This window comes from Hyla sarda, chromosome 4 (assembly GCF_029499605.1).
Source record: "Hyla sarda isolate aHylSar1 chromosome 4, aHylSar1.hap1, whole genome shotgun sequence".
NCBI classification, from domain to species: Eukaryota; Metazoa; Chordata; class Amphibia; order Anura; family Hylidae; genus Hyla; species Hyla sarda.
In genome coordinates, this window is record NC_079192.1 from 89,962,443 (window position 1) to 89,982,527 (window position 20,085).

Genomic DNA, 20,085 nt, shown 5'->3' on the forward strand with positions numbered 1-20,085 from the left:
ATTTCGCCGTAAAGGCGATTTCCCGTCAGAACTCTGTCAAGAAAGTGACCGTTTTGACCCGTAACGAGTCGCTTTCTTGTTATGACATCATGACCTGGCTCGGACGGTATGGGGATGTGACGGACATGCCCAAGAAAAACTTTGATGAGCACGGGATCTGGTCCGGGGCCTGGACGTTTTCCGTCAAACTCAAGCGTTCAGGGAGTACAGTTGCCCACATTCCGTCAGCCGCCTTCCTTGGACGTGATAGGATCCAGGTCTTCTACCAGGGGCAGCCTAAGGTCTGTCACAGGTGTGGCAGCCCCACCAACTTTAGCACAGCCTGTACTGTGCAGGTCTGCGCTTTGTGTGGTGGGGTGGGTCATCTGGCCGCATCCTGTAGGCAGATCCTGTGCCACCTGTGTGGTGTCCTCGGGCACCCTTTCAGCCGTTGTCCTAGCCCCTTCGCCCGTGCAGCGGCCGCTCCGGCTGAGGAGAGCTGTGAAGTTGCCTCGGCTGGGGAGGGCACGGGCAGGGATGGGGGCGCAACAGGGCTAGTGAGGAGGAAAAAGGGCCCCGCCAAACTAAGGCGGGAGGAAAATCGGAGGAGGAGTAGGGAGCTGGAGAGTGCCCAGGTGGCGGGGGTAGCTCCGGCCCCTGCTCCTGAAGCTGGCCCTGTAACCACTGAAGCCCAGGAGGAGGACGTGCTGGATGAGGAGGTCAGGAGGCTGCGCAAAGAGGAGGGCAATATGGCCGACACTTCCGATTCCTCCCACTATGAAAGTGTGGATGAGGAGAGTGGAGAGAGGCCTAAAAAGAAAGACAAGGGCAAAAGAAAAGGGAGAAAGAAGAGGTCAGAGCCCTCTGTTCCCTGTACTACGGGCCAGGTCCAAAACGGAAGCCTGATTGCCCCCCACCTCTGATTGACCTGTCAAACCGGTACCTCGTCCTCGATACCATCTCCTCCCCCTCCTTGAAGGGGGAAGGTGAGGGCCAGGTGCCTAGGAAGAAGGAGCCTCCAGGGGGAACTGGGCCCTGTCCTATTGAGGCTTCTTCCTTGGAGGGCAGGGCTAGACCGGGGCCGGACGTAGATGGGGATCAAATGGACCAAACTGAATAAAAAAAAAAGAACTAAGAGTGGTCCTGCCCTCTCATCTTCTTCGGGGGATGAGGGGGCTAAAAAGAAGGGAAAGAAAAAGTAAAGGGTGTGGCCGTCTAATTTAATCACCCTGTATGGCGGCACTCACCCCCATTGACGCTGGCATCTATTAACTGTGCCAGCATAAAGTCAGATACGGCTAGATTCGCAGCCTTTGATTTTCTCGGCCGCGTTGAAGCTGACATTTTCTTTTTACAGGAGACCAGGTTGCCAGATCTAGCCTCTCTGGTAAGAGCCAGAAGAGAGTGGAGGTGTGGTTCCTCCCACTGGTCTCTTGCGGCTGAGCCGTATAGTGGGGTGGCGGTCCTTTTTACCACTCCTGTTGAATGCCGACGGGTTATTGAATTAGAAATGGGGAGGTGCCTGATCTTAGATGTCTTCATGAAGGGACAAGAGCTTCGGCTCATTAACATCTACGCCCCGCAAACTAAGCAGGGCCGTAAAGATCTCTTTATGAGGATTAAGCCCTTTCTTTTTACGAGTCTGCAAGTGATCTTTGGAGCGGACATCAATAATGTCACGAGGTCCCAAGATCGGAGAGGCTCCAATGGTCCGCTGACTTGTGATAGTGTGGCACTGATTAGCATAACTAGAGAAGCTCGCTTAGAGGACGCCCACATCCGGAGCCCCTCGGGCCACGCGGGTTTCACCTATCATCAAGGTAGTCGCAGATCTAGGATAGATAGGTTTTATTTGAAGGAGGAAGCCGTCTCTTCCGCAGTGTCCGTGGTTGAGGTGGAATTCTCCGATCACTGTATGATTTTGTTTTCCCTGAATGTTTCAGAGACTCCCCGGATGGGAAAAGGTTATTGGAAGCTGAATTCGTCCCTCCTGGAGGAAGTGGAGGTAAGACAGTCCTTTGAGGATTTTCTTCAGAGTCAGGTACCTTTACTGGACCTATGTAGTAGTAAGTCAGAGTGGTGGGAGATATTCAAAAAGAGGGTTGCGGGGTTCTTCCGCCAGCTCTCGAGCCTCAGGTCCCTGAACAGGTATCGCCTGTATCAGGGTCTGAGGAGGAAACTCGAGCTTCTTGTCTCGACTGGAGGTAGCCGAGAGGATATCTCCAGAGTGAAATCCTTGCTGATGAGGTGTCAGTACGATAGGCACGCATCTTTGGTTTTTGAGAGGGATTTCGGGAAGTACCGCTTGCCCGACCCTTACAGGAACTGCAAGATGTCAGTGAGTAGTAAAGTCATTTCAGGACTGATTGATAGTACAGGATCTCTGAATCGGTCCAGATCAGGGATCTTGGAGGTCGTCAGATCCTTCTACTCGCACCTCTTGGGGAGGAAGGATCTAGATCGAGACAGGATGTCGGTTTTCCTGACTGAAACCATTCCTGAGCCAGGGGTAGACCCCTCTCTTGATGTTTTGGCAGAAGAAATCAGGGAAGAGGAAGTGAGACTGGCGATCGAGGGGCTCGCCCCCAAGAAGTCGCCAGGCCCGGATGGCTTAACATCTGAGTGGTACAGGACCTTTAAGGAGTCTTTAGCTCCCCTCTTGACTGAGGTATTTAATGAGTGTCTCTCCTCGGGCACTCTGCCGAAGTCAATGAGGAGGTCAGCCCTGATTCTTCTGTCAAAGGGTAAAGATCCTAGCCGTGTTGAGAATTGGAGGCCCATAGCTCTTCTCAATACGGACAGGAAGCTTCTGGCCAAGATATTGTTTAATCGGCTGGTGAAGTTTGCACCCCGGCTCCTTTCGGGGGCTCAGCACTGCTCTGTTCCAGGCCGAAACACCTTAAGTGCTGTCTTTAGTGTCAGGGAGGCAGTGGAGCGGAGTAGTGCAGGTCTCTGGAAGGGGTACTTGCTGTCCTTGTATCAGGCCAAAGCATTTGATCGGGTAAACCACGAGTACCTCTGGTCCGTCCTCCTGAGATATGGCTTACCAACTACTTTTGTTAATTGGCTTAAGATCTTGTATGCAGGGGCAGAGAGTTTCCCGCTTGTGAACGGTTGGTCTGGCCGCTCTTTTGAGGTGGGGTCCGGAGTCCGTCAGGGTTGTCCTTTGAGCCCGCTTTTATACGTGTTCGCAATCGATCCCTTCGTCCGGAGGGTAGATTGTGGGCCGTTGGCGGGGGTCGGGATGAGTCTGGCGGAACCGGCTGTCACCCAGAGAGTGGTGGCGTACGCTGATGATGTCACTATTTTCGTCTCCTCGAGAGAGGAGGTCGATGTGGTGATGTCGGAGGTGGAACGCTACTCGGAGGCATCCGGGTCTAAGATCAACCGGGATAAGTGTGAGAGTCTCTGGCTGGGAGGGGGAGATCCCACGTTTGATCTCCCGGACACCCTTCCAGGGCCCCAAGAATCAGCAAAAGTCTTAGGCATCACATTCGGCCAGGATGATTATCCCACCAAAAACTGGGATGGTAAGCTCCAGGATGCCACTCAGAGGGTGAACCGGTGGAAGGGTTGGTCTATGACCCTCAGGGAAAGGGTACACCTGATCAAATCGTACCTGCTCCCCTTGTTTATCTATCTGGGCAGCGTATGTATCTTGCCAGAGGCTTACTATACTAGGATCTACAGCCTGTTTTTCCAACTGTTATGGGGGAACAGGATGAACCTAGTCAAGAGGGAGGTTACGTACCGCACGAGGAGACTAGGGGGTTTATCTATGGTAAACCCTGTGGTGTTCTTTACGAACACCTTCTTGAAAGCCAACATCGCAAACCTCTGGTCAGAGAGGGCTCCTCCGTGGGTACTCTCCTGCAGGGAATGGTTTCGGCCTTTCTTCCAGGAATGGGAGACAGGAGGGCAAGTGAAGGACCTCCGTACGCCCCATGGATATCTTCCGGCTTACGCTACCCCGACTCTGAAGGCGATACGTCGGCAGGGTCTGGGAGTGTGGGAGATCAGGACCCAGTCAAGGCAGTTCCTTGACAAACGGGTTCTGTTGACCCACTTTCAGAAGCCTCTGGCGCTCAGGGACTGCCCAGGTCGGGATCTGAGGGTGGGGTTGTATCTTTTGAACATGAAAAGGATCCCCAGAAGTTTTGGGACTTGGCCTGGCGCTGCTTTCAGGGGAAGCTATATGTAAGGGACAACCTGAAGTGTAGGAACTCTGATGACCGGGGATGTCCCCGAGAAGAGTGCGGGGACACGCTGGAAAGCATGGACCACTTCCTGCTTCATTGTCCCTTTAATATAGGGGTTTACAACCGGGTGGGCGCTTCCATCGACTGGAGTCAACTTGCCGGCCTTACCTATCCGGAGTGGGCTTATGGGGCATTCAGGTCCCTGGGTGGCCGAGACCGGGGCACTTTATTCTTAGTTAGCTTAGTGGTTAGGTACTACACGTGGAGTGCACGGTGTTTAGTGTCGACCCAACAGAAAATCCTCTCCGAGGTGGAGGTCTGTAGGAATATCACCGGTGACCTCGGGAAGATCAGGTCTTTGGAGTATGGCAGTCTTGGTACCAGTAGGGCTTCTCTCCTATGGAGAGGTTTTTCTTTTGATGTGCCCTAGGTACTAGACCTTTTAGGTAGAGTACCTTTATTTTGGTTAGGGACAGTGTTATAGGGATAGAGATAGGATGAGAATGGAGGGGTAGGATTAGGGAGAATTGTAGGGGGAGTTAGGGAAAGAGTGTAAAATTATTTTGAATGTATCAAGTCTGCCATCCTTCTTCCTGGTGGAGGGCTAATGCATGTGCACGCTAGCTTTTTGTTTTGTTTTTAAGCTGATATGGTATGAAGGGCTTACAGGCGACCAAACTTGGGCCTAAAGTGGGTTGTGGTTCAGTGTGTATAAGTTTGTGTATAAGTTGGTTGGGAGGAGTGCTAGGTGGGGAGGGTGTGCTTGTGGGTGGTGGTGTTCATCTTTGGGGGACCTGACATGGGTCAGTTAAGGACTGGACTTTGTGAACTGTAAGAACGGTATGGACTCTGACCAATGTACAGGAGGGGTGGTGTGGGTGAGGGTACAGTTTTAGTGTAGGGTTTTTCCTAGGGTTTTCTATTGATTTTGTAGGTGTTTTCTGTATTGCATATATTTTGTTTATATTATATTTTATTTATATAGTAAATTTAGTAATTTTGTACCTATATTGTGTTATATCTATATTGTTTCATGTTATAGCGTTATGGTAGCCGGATCAGTTGTTGTGTTGATATGTGGTTTATTTTGTTTATTTCAGTTATTTGGTCTGTTTTATGTTTTCTTTGGTATTTTCATTAGTCCCGGATAGAGGATACAGTTAATTTGGACGTTTTGTAAGTGAATGTATGTGTGATATGATTATTTTGATTATTTTTATTATTATTATTATTACGATATAAAAAAAAATGTTTGTAATTTTTTTAATTTATCTATTTATTTTTTATTTTAATATGTGAGAAGATAAAAAAAATATATATATATATATAAAGATTAAAAAAATATAAAAAATGTAAAAAATAAATTAAAAATATATAAAAAAATAAAATGTAAAAAAACATACAATAATTATTTTTTATTTTATTTATTTATTCATTTTTTAGGTGTGCTTGCTACTTTTCTGTTTAGTTTTCTTGTTGCGTATTCCCAAGTATGGATGGTTTTGAGTTATAGTCGGGTAATGATAACTTGTATGTTTATATTTTGACAAGCCAAGTTGTGCTATTTTATTTATTTATTTATTTTTCTTATGTTCATTTTCGGTAAGCGTCTGAGTGTTTGATTAGATATTTTGGGCATATTTTAACCCCTTCAGGACCAAGCCCATTTTGGCCTTAAGGACCAGAGCGTTTTTTGCACATCTGACCACTGTCACTTTAAACATTAATAACTCTGGAATGCTTTTAGTTATCATTCTGATTCCGAGATTGTGTTTTCGTGACATATTCTACTTGTGGTAACTTGCATCCTTTCCTTGTGAAAAAATCCTAAAATTTGATGAAAAATTTGAAAATTTTGCATTTTTCTAACTTTGAAGCTCTCTGCTTGTAAGGAAAATGTATATTACAAATAAAAAATTTTTTTATTCACATATACAATATCTCTACTTTATGTTTGCATCATAAAAGTGACGAGTTTTTACTTTTGGAAGACACCAGAGGGCTTCAAAGTTCAGCAGCAATTTTCCAATTTTTCCCAAAATTTTCAAACTCACTATTTTTCAGGGACCAGTTCAGGTTTGAAGTGGATTTGAAGGGTCTTCATATTAGAAATACCCCACAAAAGACCCCATTATAAAAACTGCATCCCCCAAAGTATTCAAAATGACATCCAGTCATCATTTTAACCCTTTAGGTGTTTCACAGGAATAGAAGCAAAGTGAAGGAGAAAATTCACAATCTTCATTTTTTACACTCGCATGTTCTTGTAGACCCAATTTTTGAATTTTTACAAGGGGTAAAAGGAGAAAATGTATACTTATATTTGTAGCCCAATTTCTCTTGAGTAAGCACATACCTCATATGTCTATGTAAAGTGTTCGGCGGGCGCAGTAGAGGGCTCAGAAGGGAAAGAGCGACAAGGGGATTTTGGAGAGTATCTTTTTCTCAAATGGTTTTTGGGGGGCATGTTGCATTTAGGAAGCCCCTATGGTGCCAGAAGAGCAAAAAACCCTCACATGGCATACCATTTTGGAAACTAGACCCCTTGAGGAACATAACAAGGAATAAAGTGAGCCTTAATACCCCACAGGTGTTTCACGACTTTTGCATATGTAAAAAAATTATAATTTTTTTTCACTAAAATGTGTATTTCCCCCAAAATTTCTAATTTTTCCAAGGGTTAATAGCAGGAAATACCCCCCAAGATTTGTAACCCCTTCTCTTCTGAGTATGGAGGTCCCCCATGAGTTGACCTGAAGTACACTACGGGCGAACTACAATGCTCAGAAGAGAAGGAGTCATATTTGGCTTTTTGAGAGCAAATTTTGCTCGGGGGGCATGTCACATTTAGGAAGCCCCTATGGTGCCAGAACAGGAAAAAAAAACACATGGCATACCATTTTGGAAAATAGACCCCTTGAGGAACGTAATAAGGAATAAAGTGAGCCTTAATACCCTACAGGTGTTTCACGACTTTTGCATATGTAAAAAAAAAAAAAAATTTTTCACTAAAATGTGTGTTTCCCCCCAAATTTCACATTTTCCCAAGGGTTAATAGCAGGAAATAACCCCCAATATTTGTAACCCCTTCTCTTCTGAGTATGGAGGTACCACATAAGTTGACCTGAAGTACACTACGGGCGAACTACAATGCTCAGAAGAGAAGGAGTCATATTTGGCTTTTTGAGAGCAAATTTTGCTCGGGGGGCATGTTGCATTTAGGAAGCCCCTATGGTGCCAGAACAGCAAAAAAAAACACATGGCATACCATCTTGGAAACTAGACCCCTTGAGGAACGTAATAAGGAATAAAGCTTAATACCCCACAGGTGTTTCACGACTTTTGCATATGTAAAAAAAAAAAATTTGACACTAAAATATGTGTTTCCCCCCAAATTTCACATTTTTGCAAGGGTTAATATGTGAAAATACCCCCCAAAATTTGTAACCCCATCTCTTCTGAGTATGGAGGTACCCCATAAATTGACCTGAAGTGCACTATGGGCGAACTACAATGCTCAGAAGAGAAGGAGTCATATTTGGCTTTTTGAGAGCAAATTTTGCTCGGGGAGCATGTCGCATTTAGGAAGCCCCTATGGTGCCAGGACAGCAAAAAAAAACACATGGCATACCATTTTGGAAACTAGACCCCTTGAGGAACGTAACAAGGGGAACAGTGAGCATTTGCCCCCCACTGGTGTCTGACAGATCTTTGGAACAGTGGGCTGTACAAGTTTTCATTTTCACGGACCACTGTTCCAAAGATCCGTCAGACACCTGTGGGGGGTAAATTCTCACTGCACCCCTCATTACATTCCCTGAGGGGTGTCGTTTCCGAAATGGGGTCACATGTGGGGTTTTGTTTTTTTTGCCTTTGTCAAAACCGCTGTAACAATCAGCCACCCCTGTGCAAATCACCTCAAATGTACATGGTGCGCTCTCCCTTCTGGGCCTTGTTGTGCGCCCCCAGAGCACTTTGCGCCCACATATGGAGTATCTCCGTAGTCAGGAGAAATTGAGTTACAAATTTTGGGGGGCTTTTTTCCCTTTTACCTCTAAAATGTAAAGTATAGGGCAACATCAGCATGTTAGTGTAAAAAATTAAAAATTTTTACACTAACATTCTGGTGTAGACCCCAACATTTCCTTTTCATGAAGGGTTAAAGAAGAAAATACCCCCCAAACCTTGTAACGCAATTTCTCCCGAGTACGGCGATACCCCATATGTGACCCTAAACTGTTGCCTTGAAATACGACAGGGCTCCAAAGTGAGAGTGCCATGTGCATTTGAGGCCTAAATTAGGGATTTGCATAGGGGTGGACATAGGGTATTCTACGCCAGTGATTCCCAAACAGGGTGCCTCCAGCTGTTGCAAAACTCCCAGCATGCGTGGACAGTCAACGGCTGTCCGGCAATACTGAGAGTTGTTGTTTTTCAACAGCTGGAGGCTCTGCTTTGGAAACAGTGGTGTACCAGACGTTCTTATCGGGGGAGGGGGGCTGTGTAGGGGTATGTGTATATGTAGTGTTTTTAACTTTTTATTTTATTTTGTGTTGGTGTAGTGTAGTGTTTTTAGGGTACAGTCACATGGGCGGGGGATTACAGCAAGTTTCCCAGCGCAAAATTTGCTGCATCACAAACTTGCAGCGAGAAACCCACTGTAAAAGCCTCGCCCATGTGAATGTACCCTGTACATTCACAGGGGGGGGGGGGGGGGGTGCACCAGCTGTTGCAAAACCACAACTCCCAGCATGCATGGTCTGTTGCATACTGCATGCTGGGAGTTATAGTTTTGCAACAGCTGGAGGCACACAGGTTAGGAAACACTGAGTTAGAAACAGACAATGTTTCCCAACCAGTGTGTCTCCAGTTGTTGCAAAACTACAACTCCCAGCATGCCCAGACAGCTGAAGGGCATGCTGGGAGTTGTAGTTCGGCAACATCTGAAGGGCCAGATGTTGCTGAACTAAAACTCCCAGCATTCATGGACAGTCAGTGCATACTGGGAGTTGTAGTTTTGCAACAGCTGGAAGAGCACAGATTGGAGACCATTATACAATGGTCTCCAAACTGGGGCCCTCCAGATGTTGCAAAACTACAACTCCCAGCATGCCCAGACAGCCAAAGGCTGTCTAGGCATGCTGGGAGTTGTAGTTTTCAGACTCCTAGAAGCAGCAGTGAAGATCTTCACTGCTGCTTCTGAGGACCATGTACTTACCTGCCGGTCCTGTCGCTGCTCGTCCACGTGGCCAATCCCGCGCTGCTCCTCGGTCCCGCTGCTGGTTCGGGTAAGGCCGCCGGTCCCCGCGTGTACCCCCACCAATGCCGCGGGGGATCTGAACTTTCACCCTAGATCACTGTGATTGGTCCACATTTTATCAAATCTGTGGGATGCCGAGAGCATGTTTTATTTTTATTTTTGGGGGGGTATTTTCTCACTATTTTTTTTCTATAGAAATCCTTCAGTCAAATGATGAAAGAATCACATGACTTGTAATTAGAAAAGCCAGAGGGAAAAAAAACACCAAAGAAAAAACACTTCCTATAATAATAATAATAATAATAATAATGATGATGATGATGATAATAATAATACACATTGGGACAGATGTATGAAAACCTGTGCAAGGGTCAAGTGGACCAGTTGCCCATAGCAACCAATCAGATTGCTTCTTTCACTTTTCAGAGGCCTTTTTAAAAATGAAAGAAACTACCTGATTGGTTGCTATGGGCAACTGGTCCACTTTCCCTCTTCCCTGGTTTTGATAAATCTCTACGACCACGACCACTTTAAATCAATGGCTGCCGGGACGTCTGGCTAGTGACATCCTTCGCTCCAGACCGCAACGTCAGGGACGTCACTCGTCAGACGTCCCGGCGGCCAGCGCTGCTCATTGAGCCTACCGGAGTAGCATTGATCTATGTAAGAAACCTATGGGCCCAGGCTGTTGGGGCCACCAAATGATATTACATATACAGAATGTCTGGTTAGGAGAAACAAATATAACGCACCCACAGGGAGTGGCGCCATTTTAATAAAATTTGTCAAAAACCTTAGATAACAGTCATACAGAATATATTAGAAAGCTTTTTTGATTTTCAGCCAATCAGAGAGCAGCACTACTGAAATAGAACTCCCAGGAGGTAACAGCGTGTCACACATGTGATGTCATAACCATTGTCCACCAAAGAGCAGCACTGAGCAGAAATAACACTGCTCCTGTTCATTCTCCATCAGTGAGGGGCCGGTGCTGGACACTGTGTAGGGACACGGGAATGCAAAGTCATACACATGACTGTGACTGGTAAGTGTTACATTGTTGTGTCCAAAAGATCTTTAGTGCAGTTCCATGTGTATTTCTATGATAAACATGTAAATAATCTATCTTTTTTTTCTTATCTTAGATGCACTATCTCCAGGACATGGAGTAGCATTTCCGGACCTACAGCAAGACGTTGGATGAAGGCATAGCCCCAGAAATAACACTGGTCCTGTTCATCAGTGAGGGGCCGGTGCTGGACACTGTGTAGGGACACGGGAATGCAAAGTCATGCACATGACTGTGACTGGTAAGTGTTACAATGTTTTGTCCAAAAGATCTTTATTGCAGTTCCATGTGTATTTCTATGATAAACATGTAAATAATCTATCTTTTTTTGTCCCCTATCTTAGATGCACTATTTCCAGGACATGGAGTAGCATTTCGGGACCTACAGCAAGACGTTGGATGAAGGCACAGGCCTAGGAATCATGCACATACACAGAAACATTTGCCCAAATTATAGAGGTAACCTCCTTTAGTATGCCCAGAGGAAGGGCCATACAGTAGCCATGGATTCCCTACAGGTTTCCTCCCCTCTGGAGGTTTTTCCTGTCCTGAGTATTAGTTACTGTACGCTCTTTGTGAGTGATGGGAGGTTACAAAAAATCCCCTACACAAACATTTTAATAAATAATAAATAAAGTTCCCTTTTTTTTAAACTGTTCTTTGACTTGTTCGACTCATTTATTTATTTCTGTGTGTGAAAATAGAGTTAGCAAAACATGGATGACCAAAGCTGCTCTCCTGCACGATCTGCATAATGTGGTGCAGAGAGAGGCAACTGGTGCTGGGTGGTGCAGTTTATGAGGCAAACGTAGAACACCCAGCAAGTTCCATGCACAAGCCTTTTTCTGATGAATGGGACTCATGCAGGGAACTTGCTAGGGGTCATACGGTTGCAAAGGATCAACTTTTGGGTACATGAACTGTCCCTTAAATGGGTACTCCGCCTCTAGATATCTTATCCCCTATGTAAAGGATAGGGGATAAGATGTCTGATCAAGGGGATCCTGCTGCTGGGACCCCAGCAATCTCCATGCAGCAACCAAAATTCTTAATAGTATGTTTAGATCACTGGTTCCTGTGGCAGAATTCCTGACATCATGCCACACCTTCTTGTGACATCACACCACCTCCCATAGACATAAATGGAAAGGGCGTGGTGTGAGGTCACGACCCGCACCACGAGAACCCAGAGTTCTAAATATATTATTTGGAACGTCGGGTGCTGCATGAAGATCGTGGGGGTCCCAGTGATCAGTCATCTTTTGTCCTATCCTTAAGGTAGGGGATAAGATATCTAGGGGCGTAGTACCACTTTAAGGAATTAGAGAGTGTAGGCATGCCTTACTTTTTTTTTTTTTTTTTAAAGCCGAGGAACGTGCTCTCGATTCACCCAAAGTGCAAGAAAAAGTGCAAACGTGTTACACTAAAAAAACGTGCACAAAGGATGCGGTCTATCGCAAGCCCTTCTCCGATAGGAGAGAGGCCCCCCAACAAACCTTACCCTTCGCCTCCGGACCAAAAGGTACCTGCGACGTTCCAGGTTCGATGTCCCTTTTTGCCGAAGCTACTAGGGGACCACAAATGCTCCCGGCATCCCCCTTGGCGTTAGCCAAGGTATTTGCCCGCAGAGCCGATAACGGTAGGTACCCTGCCAAAGCAGGAGTACCCGGGGTGTTTGCAGGGAGGTGTGGAACCTAATGGCCACACACCTCCCCTAGACCGCCAGGAGGGACACCCAGAAGGGCTACCGCATCCTGACAAATCCTGTGAACACACAACACGCAAAAAGTGACACAGTGAGACAAAAAGAAATAAATAAGTGAATGTGTGCAGATATACTGCCCGGACATCCGGCCGGATCTATAAAAATTTCTCTGATCCTAGCCAGAAGGCCGGGAATCAAGAGGTGAGTGCCACAAGGTAGACTTGTGCACTAGAAAAAGTTTTGTTTCATTTCGTTTCGTTTTTTCCTTTTGGAAAAAAATTTTGGTTCGGCAATATTTTCGGTTTAGATTTTTCGGATACATTCGGTATTCGGGTATTCGGGTTGATTTTTTTCAGATACATTCGGTATTCGGGTACATTCGGTAAATTTTTTATTTTTTTGGGGACTTTAACGATCCTAAAAAAATATGGCCATACCTTTTTTATTAAAATTTTGTAGGGTACCATAAAAAAATCATAATAAAAAAGATACAGTAGTGATGGAAAAAATTGTATCTAACGAAATGTATCTTTTTTATTATGAAATGTTTATTCATTTTTAAACAGGGATCAATTTATGTGAGCGGGTAAAGCACTAAAAATGCAGCCGACAATAGTAAAAATGTAGTGTGTGCGTGTTTTTCACTTTTTTATAAAACATTTTTTAGGTAGTACTACTACTCTCAGCATGGAACACACTCTTCCATGATGGGAGTAGTAGTTACCTGTACTAATTGACAGATCGCAGGGGTCCCTTGCGATCCTCTTGTATAATGTATAGATGCGCCGGCTGCTCTTCTATGGTCACCTGCACTCACGTATATATACACATATTCATATTTCCCGCAGAGCTGTGATTGGCCAGATGGTTCCAGCCAATCACAGCTCTCTGTGAGAAATAGGAATATGTGTATATATACGGCCGTGCAGGGGACCATAGGAGAACGGCCGCCGCATTCATACATTATACTGGAGGATCGCAGCGGCTGTCAGGATTGATACCCGCAGTGATCTTTCCTTTACTACAAGTACTACCACTCCCAACATGGAGTACACTCTGCTCCATGCTGGGAGCTGTAGTACCTGCATTAATAGACAGATCGCAGCGGGTGTCAGAAGTTACACTTGCTGCGATATGTCTATTAATGCAGGTACTACAGCTCCCAGCATGGAGCAGAGTGTACTCCATGTTGGGAGTGGTAGTACTTGTAGTAAGGAACAGATCCCAGGGATGTCACTTCTCCTGACACCCGCTGCGATCCTCCTGATGTGAATGTCGGGATCAGCTGTTCTCAGGGCTACAGAGCCGGGAGAACAGCTGACGCTGAGCCGTAGGTATACATCGTATATCTACTGCCCAGCAAGAACTTACAGTGAGCCTGCAATGTGTATACAGTATACACATTGCTGGCTCACTTAACCCCTTGCTGAGCTGTGCGCTATGCGCAAGCCCAGCAAGGGAAGAGTTAACTTACACTGCTGGACAGTGTAGGTTAACCCTTTGGGCGGTATACACTATATACAGCTATCTATAGATAGCTGTATACAGTGTATACAGAAGACGAAGTCCAGCTTACTTCCCTCGAGTCCCGGGCAGGTCCGTGTAGCTCCGCCCCCTAGTGATGACGTCATTAGGGGGCGGAGCTACAGAAGGGAACAAGGCTAGTTTATCTGAAGCTCTGTTCACATTGTACGTTTTGTATAATGTGAACAGACCCTTCTGGCAGTGTCTATCCAGACAGGGAGACTCCAGCTGTTGCTAAACTACAACTACCAGCATGCCCAGACAGCCAAAGGCTGTCTGGGCATGCTGGGAGTTGTAGTTGTGCACCAATTGGTGGCTCCCTGTTTGGGTAGACATTGCATCATGGGTGCTCTCCCCAGCGGACAGCGCCAAAAATGTCATAACCAATTTTTTGTGTTTTTTTTCTTCTCGTTTCAGATCCGTGTATGCAGAGGATTACTGCGGATTCGATGGATTACGGTGGATTATTTTTTTTTTCCTTTAATAAAATGGTTAACGAGGGCTGTGGGGGAGTGTTTTTTTTAAATAAAATAATTTTTCCAATGTGTTGTGTTTTTTTTTATTTTTATTGAATTTTCAGGGTTAGTAGTGGAAGCTGTCTTATTGACTGAATCCATTACTAGGCCAGGGCTTAGTGCTAACCCCCAATTATTACCCCGGTACCCACCGCCACAGGGGTGCCGGGAAGAGCCGGTACCAACAGGCCCGGAGCATCAAAAATGGTGCTCCTGGACCTAGGCGGTAACAGGCTGGCGTTATTTAGGCTGGGGAGGGCCAGTAACAATGGTCCTCGCCCAACCTGGTAACGTCAGGCTGTTGCTGTTTGGTTGGTATTGTGCTGAGAATGAAAATACGGGGAACCCTATGCGTTTTTTTTTTAATTTAAATAAAAAAAAATAAAAAATAAAAACGCATAGGGTTCCCCGTATTTTCATTCTCAGCACAATACCAACCAAACAGCAACAGCCTGACGTTACCAGTGTGGGCGAGGACCATTGTTACTGGCCCTCCCCAGCCTAAATAACGCCAGCCTGTTACCGCCTAGGCCCAGGAGCGCCATTTTTGACGCTCCGGGCCTGTTGGTACCGGCTCTTCCCGGCACCCCTGTGGCGGTGGGTACCGGGGTAATAATTGGGGGTTAGCGCTAGCTGTTTTTGTGGCGAGCACTAAGCCCTGGCCTACTAATGGATTCCGTCAATAAGACAGCTTCCACTACTAACCCTGAAAATTCAATAAAAAAAAAAAACACAACACATTGGAAAAATTATTTTATTTAAAAAAGCACTCCCCCACAGCCCTCGTTAACCATTTTATTAAAGGAAAAAAAAATAATCCGCCGTAATCCATCGAATCCGCAGTAATCCTCTGCATACACGGATCTGAAACGAAAAAAAAAACACAAAAAAAATGGTTATGACATTTCTGGCGCTGTCTGCTGGGGAGAGCACCCATGATGCAATGTCTACCCAAACAGGGAGCCACCAATTGGTGCAAAACTACAACTCCCAGTATGCCCGGGACTCGAGGGAAGTAAGCTGGACTTCGTCTTCTGTATACACTGTATACAGCTATCTATAGATAGCTGTATATAGTGTATACCGCCCAAAGGGTTAACCTACACTGTCCAGCAGTGTAAGTTAACTCTTCCCTTGCTGGGCTTGCGCATAGTGCACAGCTCAGCAAGGGGTTAAGTGAGCCAGCAATGTGTATACTGTATACACATTGCAGGCTCACTGTAAGTTCTTGCTGGGCAGTAGATATACGATGTATACCTACGGCTCAGCGTCAGATGTTCTCCCGGCTCTGTAGCCCTGAGAACAGCTGATCCCGACATTCACATCAGGAGGATCGCAGCGGGTGTCAGGAGGAGTGACATCCCTGGGATCTGTCCCTTACTGCAGGTACTAATACTCCCAACATGGAGAACACTCTGCTCCATGCTGGGAGCTGTAGTACCTGCATTAATAGACATATCGCAGCAAGTGTAACTTCTGACACCCACTGCGATCTGTCTATTAATGCAGGTACTACAGCTCCCAGCATGGAGCAGAGTGTACTCCATGTTGGGAGTGGTCGTACTTGTAGTAAAGGAAAGATCACTGCGGGTATCACTCCTGACAGCCGCTGCGATCCTCCAGTATAATGTATGGATGCGGCGGCCGTTCTCCTATGGTCCCCTGCATGGCCGTATATATACACATATTCCTATTTCTCACAGAGAGCTGTGATTGGCTGGAATGATCTGGCCAATCACAGCTCTGCGGGAAATATGAATATGTGTATATATACGTGAGTGCAGGGGACCATAGAAGAGCAGCCGCCGCATCTATACATTATACAAGAGGATCGCAAGGGACCCCTGCGATCTGTCAATTAGTACAGGTAACTACTACTCCCATCATGGAACAGTGTGTTCCATGCTGGGAGTAGTAGTACTACCTAAAAAATATTTTTTTTTAAAGTGAAATACACGCACACACTACATTTTTACTATTGTCGGCTACATTTTTAGTGCTTTACCCGCTCACATAAATTGATCCCTGTTTAAAAATGAATAAACATTTCATAATAAAAATGATACATTTCGTTAGATACAATTTTTTTCATCACTACTGTATCTTTTTTATTATGATTTTTTTATGATACCCTACGAAATTTTAATAAAAAAAGGTATCTCCATAATTTTTTAGGATCGCTAAAGTCCAAAAAAAGAATAAAAAGATTTACCGAATGTTCTGGAAATAACGAATGTATTCGTTACTTTGCTATTCGTATTGTCGTGGCAATTCGGGAATGTTCAAAATATGTTTTCGTGCATTCGGATCGGTCCGAATGCACGAAAACGGTAAAATTCGGTAAATTAGACATTCGTGCCGAACCGAACTGCACATGTCTACCACAAGGTGAAGAGATTATGGTGCCCGTGCTTCAACTCAGTGAGCCTATCCTCCCAGTGAGCTTCGGCACCTCGGGGTCACCACTCCCCGAGGCACAAAAGTACCTCGGCTCTAGACCCTCTCAGCCTCATGGCGAGACCCGGAGGGAACAGGTCACATCGGGGCAGCCGTCGAGCTGATTCCTCAGAACCAGCCCCGGAAAGCCCTGGTACACCTGCATCCTTCATGCAGCACCCATCCCCACCAGCCCCATACCGGCGTCACCGTACACCGACATGAAAAACTGATAAGAACAGATACTACACTTGATCTTAGCCAAAAGGCCGAGAAGCGAACACCCAGCAAGTTCCATGCACAAGCCTTTTTCTGATGTATGGGACTCATGCAGGGAACTTGCTAGGGGTCATACGGTTGCAAAGGATCAACTTTTGGGTACATGAACTGTCCCTTAAAGGGTACTCCGCCTCTAGATATCTTATCCCCTATGTAAAGGATAGGGGATAAGATGTCTGATCAAGGGGATCCTGCTGCTGGGACCCCAGCAATCTCCATGCAGCAACCAAAATTCTAAATAGTATGTTTAGATCACTGGTTCCTGTGGTGGGATTCGTGACATCATGCCACACCTTCTTGTGACATCACACCACCTCCCATAGACATAAATGGAAAGGGCGTGGCGTGAGGTCACGACCCGCACCACGAGAACCCAGAGTTCTAAATATATTATTCAGAACGCCGGGTGCTGCATGAAGATCGCGGGGATCCCAGTGATCAGTCATCTTTTGTCCTATCTTTAAGGTAGGGAATAAGATATCTAGGGGCGGAGTACCACTTTAAGGAATTAGAGAGTGTAGGCATGCCTTACAAGCAGGTAGAAAAAGAACAGCTGGGAGAAATGACAGGACACGAAGCAATGTTTGGCTGGGACTGATTTTGGGTGTGTTCTGGCCAATTAAAGGAGAACTATGGCAAAAATTAACTTATCCCCTATCCATGGGTTATGGGATAAGTAGCTGATCGTGGGGGGTCCCCCTGCAATACCTGGGATGAGACCCGTCGCTCAGTGAGAAGCGCGCGCTGCAGACGTCAAATCTCAATTTCCCTGGACCCCCCCTTCCTTCATGTCCACCACAGACGCCCCCAGACTGCTGTCTCTTACTGAGTTTTATGCCCAGAAATGGTTGGCTACTCACTTTGTCAGTAGATTCTCATCCTAAATATGAAGACAATCGGGGAAATGTACCTGTGGAGAGGAAATGTTGTCCAGTTGCTCTTCGCAACCAATCAGATCACTTCTTTTATTTTTCAGAGGTCTTCTCAAGAATGAAAGAAGCAATCTGATTGGTTGCTATGGGCAACCTGATGAAAACATATATTTTTTCTATAACAACTACAGTACTACAACTCCCATTGTAGTGTGTCTGTTCAACCTGTGCCTCCTCCAACCCTGCCCCTTAGGGGGGCACAGACGGACCACACTGGGGGTTGTAGTTCTTTCATTTTTACAGTTCCCCTATAACTCTGCAGCTTTGGTAGAAGTATGAGGCTCAGCCTTAGAGTCAGTGTATCTGGCTGCTCCCGTGTTCTTCTATTTTACAGCCTGGACCCTGTTCTCCTCCACACTGGTCCCTGTGGTCCGGTCAGATGGTTCTGGACTGGGGCTGAACGGTTGCTTGAGGGATTTAGTGGCAGATTTTTTTGGGACTCCAGTTGTTGGATGACCTCTCTTTTCAGTGGCTGCTGATATTCATAGTGCAGAATTTACAGGTGTTACGTAAAAGGGGTACTCCGGGGGAAAACATTTTTTTATTTTATTTTTTTAAATCAACTGGTGCAAGAAAGTTAAACAGATTTGTAAATTACTTCTTAAAAATCTTAATCCTTACAGTACTTATCAGCTGCCGTATGCTATAGAGGAAGTTGTATAGTTCTTTTCGGTCTGACTACAGTGCTCTCTGTGAGTAGGAGCAAATCTCCATAGTAAACTTCTCCTACTCCGGACAGTTCCTGACATGGACAGAGGTGTCAGCAGAGAGCACTGTGGTCAGACTGGAAAGAAATCCAAAAAGAAAATAACTTCCTCTGTAGAATACAATTAAACACAAAAAGGATAAACTGCACCAAATAGGTATATATTGTACTCTGTTTTTCATGATATGTACTAGGTGCAAGGGGTCTATAAGTCGTAAATCAGTATAGCTCCATAAACTATTTTATACAAAGAAAGAGAAAAAACTCAAACAAAGAGCAATTGCTACTGATAAATATGCAACATTTTATTATTATATCCAAAATGTTAAAAAGCGTCACACATATGTGACTAATTTCAATAAGGATAAAATACCAGGTGTGTATGTATAAAGCAATACAAAATGAGATGTCTCAGATACAACCAGAAAACACGTAGGTGGATCAGGTACAGTAGAAGTAAAAATCACAATGGATGTATATATAGTGAGGTCAGCAAATGATGTAATATGGCTCCTATTCAAAAAGAAGTAACCAGGGATCCAGAAAGGGCCCCAGTAGTAATGAGAAGCTAACTGCTATATCACATGATTGGTATAGAGAATGGGCCCAAAGTATAACAATAATGATTAGTGAAAAAAACCTCACTTACCCATAATGGAAGCCTGTAACCACCGTCCCAACGTGCGTTTCGTCACCCGACTTTCTCAAGGGACGCTACCCGACTATGTATGTGGCTCCCTTTTATACTGTGTTTGTTATGGATATTGTGCGCCGATTTGTGCCGTGCGGCGCATGCGCAGGGTCCCGACCCAGATGGAATCGGCGCTCACCGCCGCGTCACAGCCAATACCCGCAGGTCACGAAAGCATCACTTCCGGACCTGCGCGCACGGCCTATTGACGCCCGGGGAGTCCGTGCCAGGAAAAGGGCCCTGCGCATGCGCACAATCAGAAATCGGCGCCTTGCATTAGAAATTGCACAAAGTCAATAGACAATATGTAAATAACCCTGTCTGCACCTATACTTAGCAATATAACCAAACGAGCCTTATGACATCAATATCCTGACATCAATATAGCCTCACATAGCAACCAATAACATGCGTCATGATATACATATAGACGAATGTACTTGTATAGACGAATAATGACAAAACAGCAACTCATAGGGTATAGATGGGAAAATAATTACAGCGTTAATTTAAATGATGAATAAAGGTGCTCAATCTATATGCACTTATTGGTTATAGGCCCCTGCATATAGCCACACGTGGTTGCTATTTAAAAGTGTATACACTTGGGGAATTAGCATAATAATAATAAAAAGCATCAAGTGTAAATGGAGTGTACTCATTACCATGAGCATAACAGTAAGTGTGATATATGAAAGATTAAGAATTAAAAATTATTGGTAAAGTGTATGAGAATAGATAAAAAATACTAAAATAAGTAAATAATAAAAAATCGATATAGTGAATATAT

General features: G+C 45.3%; 1 long non-coding RNA gene and 1 other non-coding gene across 2 annotated transcripts; one reads left to right on the top strand and one right to left on the bottom strand.

The window, feature by feature from the left end:
* Nucleotides 1–10,346: 10,346 nt before the first annotated feature.
* On the top strand, nucleotides 10,347–11,159 carry LOC130368190 (uncharacterized). The gene is made up of 3 exons (XR_008892336.1): nucleotides 10,347–10,483; nucleotides 10,584–10,748; nucleotides 10,852–11,159. It is a non-coding gene; the product is annotated as an uncharacterized LOC130368190 (long non-coding RNA).
* Nucleotides 11,160–16,780: 5,621 nt separating this feature from the next.
* Nucleotides 16,781–16,968, bottom strand: LOC130267868 (U2 spliceosomal RNA). Its single transcript, XR_008843316.1, has one exon. It is a non-coding gene; the product is annotated as a U2 spliceosomal RNA (small nuclear RNA).
* Nucleotides 16,969–20,085: the final 3,117 nt, after the last annotated feature.